Source organism: Panthera onca, chromosome C2 (genome assembly GCF_046562875.1).
Source record: "Panthera onca isolate mPanOnc1 chromosome C2, mPanOnc1 haplotype 2, whole genome shotgun sequence".
Lineage (NCBI taxonomy): Eukaryota > Metazoa > Chordata > Mammalia > Carnivora > Felidae > Panthera > Panthera onca.
The window spans coordinates 76,447,653-76,452,004 of record NC_138347.1 but is presented as its reverse complement, the minus strand read 5'-3'; the positions used below and the strand labels follow the sequence as shown (position 1 = coordinate 76,452,004).

General features: G+C 37.5%; 1 pseudogene; it reads right to left on the bottom strand.

The window, feature by feature from the left end:
* Positions 1-1,466: 1,466 nt before the first annotated feature.
* LOC132682747 (glyceraldehyde-3-phosphate dehydrogenase pseudogene) lies at positions 1,467-2,614 on the bottom strand (annotated as a pseudogene).
* Positions 2,615-4,352: the final 1,738 nt, after the last annotated feature.

The window sequence follows — 4,352 nt, the reverse complement described above, 5'->3', positions numbered from 1 at the left end:
GCTTTATAGTAATTATGTTTTAATTTATTTTTTTTATTCTGGTATAGTTAACAGAGTTATATTAGTTTCAGGTGTACAATATAGTTATTCAACAATTCTATACATTACTCAGTGCTCACCATGACAAGTGTATTTGTAATCTCTTTCACCTATTTCAACCATGCCCCCACCCACCCCTTTCTCTGGTAATCATCTGTTCTCTACAGTTAAGAGTCTGTTTTTATGTTTATCTCTGTTTTTTTCTTTGTTTCTTTGTTTTGTTTCTTAAATTGCCCATATGAGTGCAATCATATGGTACTTGTCTTTCTCCAACTGACTTATTTTACTTAAGATTATACTCTCTAGCTCAATCCATGTGATTGCAAATATTATAAATAATGCTGCAATAAACAGGGGTGTATATATCTTTTCAAATTAGGGTTTTTGTTTTTTTGGGGGTAAATGCCTAGTAGTGGAATTACTAGATTATATTATAATTCTATTTTTAATTTTCTGAGGAACCTCCACACTGTTTTCCACAGTGACTGCACTCATTTGCATTCACACCAACACTGCACGAGGGTTCTGTTTGCTCTACATCCTCGCCAACACTTGTTTCTTGTGATTTTATTTTGGCCATTCTGACAGGTATGGGGTGATATATCATTGTGGTTTTGATGTGCATTTCCCTGATAATTAGTGATGATGAGTATCTTTTCATGTGTCTGTTGTCCATCTGTAGGTCTTCTTTGGAGAAATTTCTGTTCATGCCTTCTGCCCATTTTTAATGATTGTTTGGGTTTTTGTTGACTGTTATACATTCTTTATATATTTTGGATGCTAATACTTTATCAGATATGTTATGTGAAAATATCTTTTCACATTCAGTAGATTGTCTATTAGTCTTGCTGATTGTTCTCTTGCTATGCAGAAGGTTTTTTTGTTTGTTTGTTTGTTTTTTATGTAGTCTCAATAGTTCATTTTTGCTTCTCTTTCCCTTTCATCAAGAGCTTTATCTAGAAAAATGGTGCTATAGCCAGTGTCAGATAAATTACTACCTATGGTATCTTCTAAGAGTTTTATGGTTTCAGGCCTCACATGTAGGTCTTTAATCCATTTGGAGTTTATTTTTGTGTTATGGGATGAGAAAGTGACCTTTGACTATGTAATTGTGGGTCTATTTCTGGGCTTTCTAATCTGTTCTGTTGATCCATGTGTCTATTTTTGTGCTAGTTCCATACTATTTTTATTACTACAGCTTTGTAGAATATCTTGAAATCTGAGATTGTTACACCTCTAGATTTGTCCTACTTTTTCAAGATTGCTTTGGCTATTTGGGGGTTTTGTGGTTCCATATAAATTTTAGGATTGTTTGTTCTAGTTCTGGGAAAAATGCTGTTGCTACTTTGATAGAGATTGCATTACATGTGTAGATTCTTTGGGTAGTATAGGTTTTGGTTTGTTTGTTTGTATGGGTATAGTATACTTTATTGATGGTACATGACAAGATAGGGCTCTCCAAGCCCCTCCCCTTCTTTAAGGTTTCTGGGATGGAAACTGTGTAGAGGTTGGGAGATTCTCAGTCTGTTGGGAGATGAGTTGGGGCAAAAACTCCCCACCAGCTGAGGACCTCTCTCTTCCTCTTGCTGGGGTTGGTGGTCTAGGGAACTCTTATTCCTCGGAGGCCAGTTGTTGTAGCCAAATTCATGATCATATCAGGAAATGAGCTTGGGAAAGTGGTTGTTGAGAGCAAATGCCAGCCCCAGCATCAAAGGTGGAGTGGGTGTCACTGTTACAGTCACAGAAGACAACCTGGTGCTTGGTGTAGCCCAGGATGCCCTTGAGGAGGCCCTCTGATGCCTGTTTACCACCTTCTTGATGTCATTGTATTTAGCAGCTTTCTCCAGGCAGCAGGTCAGATCCACTGGTGGGGGCATGGATGATCATGCCAGTGAGTTTCCCATTCAGATCAGAGATGACCTTGCCTACAGCCTTGGTGGTGTCAGTAGAAGCAGGGGTGATGTTCTGGGTAGCCCCTCTGCTATCAAACCAGAGCTTCCCAGAGGGACTGTCCACTGTCTTCTGGGTGGAGGTGACAGTATGGACTGTGGTCATATGTCCCTCCATGATGCCAAAGTTGTGGATGACCTTGGTCAAAAGAGCCAAGCCATTGGTAGTGCAGGAGGCATTACTGAAAATCTTGAGGGTGTTGTCATATTTTTCATGGTTCATGCCCATCACTAACATGGGGGCATCAGCAGAAGGGACAGAGATGTTGACTGTCTTGGCCCCACATGTCAAGTATTCTCCACAATGATGAAGACACCACAGCCTTCTTCACAGTGAGGAAGACACCAATGGATTCCACAACATACTCAGCACTAGCATCACTCCATTTGATGTTGGCAGGGTCTCATTCTTGCAATATGGAGATGGGCTTTCCACTGATGACAAGTTTCTCTCTCTCAACCTTGATTGTGCCACTGAATTTGCTGTGGGTGGACTCATACTGGAACATATATACCATGTATATAAGGTCAATGAAGAGGTCATTGATGGCAACAATATCCACAGAGTTAAAAGCAGTCCTGTTAACCGAACACCCAATATGGGCAAATCCATTTACCTTCACCATTATGTCTTGGGGACATGGCTGGCACTCTACCATGAGATGCAACTATCTGTCAAGTGGAGAGAAGCATACAGCCTGCCTAGTATAAACATTGTAACAATATTTGTGCTCCCAGTCCATGAGCATGGAGTATCTTTCCATTTGTTTGTGTCATCTTCAATTTTTTTCATCAATATTTATAGGTTTCAGAGTATAGGTCTTTAACCTCTTTGGTTAAGTTATTTCTATGTATTTTATTATTTTGGTGCAATCATAAATGGAATTATTTTCTTAATTTATCTTTCTGCTACTTCATTGTTAGTATATAGAAATGTGACATATTTCTGTACATTTATTTTGTACTATGTGACCTTACTGAATAAATTTATCAGTTCTAGTTTTTTGGTTTTTGGTGGTTTTTTTTTTTGGTGGAGTTTATAGGGTTTTCCGTATACAGTATTTGCAAATAGTGAAAGTTTTACTTCTTCCTTACCAATTTTGATGCCTTTTATTTCTTTTTGTGCTCTGATTACTGTGGCCAGAACATCCAATACTATGTTGAATAAAATTTTTGAGAGTGGACATCCTTGTCTTGTTCCTGATCCTAAGGGAAAAGCCTAAAATTTTTCACCATTGAGTGTGATGTAAGTTGTGGGTTTTTCACATACGGGCTTTAATATGTTGAGGTATATTCCTTCTAAACCTACTTTGTTGAGGGTTTTTATCATGAATTGATATTGTTATTTGTCAAATGTTTTTACTGCATCTATTAAAATGATCATATCATTCTTATCCTTTCTCATGTTGATATAATATATAATGTTGATTGATTTGCAACTTTGACCCACCTTGCATCCCAGGAATAAATTCCACTTGATCATGATGAATTATTTTTTAAATGTATTGCTGGATTCATATTGCTAATATTTATTGAGGATTTTTGCATCTAAGTTCATTAGAGATAGTGGCCTGTAGTTCTCTCTCTCTCTCTCTCTGTCTCTCTCTCTCTCTCTTTTTTTTTTCTTTTTGAGGGGTGGGGTGTATTTATCTGGTTTTGGTATAAGGGTAATGCTGGCCTCCTCACAGAATGAATTTGGAAGCTTTCCTTCATCTTCTATTTTTTATAGTAGTTTGAGAAGAATAAGTATTAATTTGGTAGAATTCATCTGTGAAGCCATGTGGTCCTAGACTTTTGTTTGTTGGGAGTTTTTTTTTTTTTTTTTTTTTTTATTACTGATTCAATTTCATTGCTGCTAATCAGTCTGTTCAATTTTTCTATTTTTTAAAGGTTAATTTATTTTTGAAATAGAGGAAGAGTGCAAGCAGGGGAAGGGCAGAGAGAGAGGGAGACCGAGGATCCAAGGCAGCCTCCATGCTGACAGCAGAGAGCCCAATGTGGGGTTTGAACCCATGAACAGTGAGATGATGACCTGAGCCAAAATCAGACGCTTAAAACCAACTGAGCCACCCAGGTGCCCCAAATTTTCTATTTCTTCCTGATTCAGTTTTGGGAAGGTTATATGTTTCTATAAATTTATCCATTCCATCTAAGTTGTCCAATTTGTTGGCATATAATTTTTCATAATATTCTCTTATAAGCCTTTGTATTTCTGTGTTGTTGGTTGTTCTTTTTCCTCTTTCATTTCTTGATTTTGTTTATTTGAGTTCTTTCCCTCTCTCTCTCTCTTTCTCTCTCTCTCTTTTATGAATCTGGCTAAAGGTTTGTCAATTTTGTTGATCTTCTCAAAGAACCAGCTTCTGG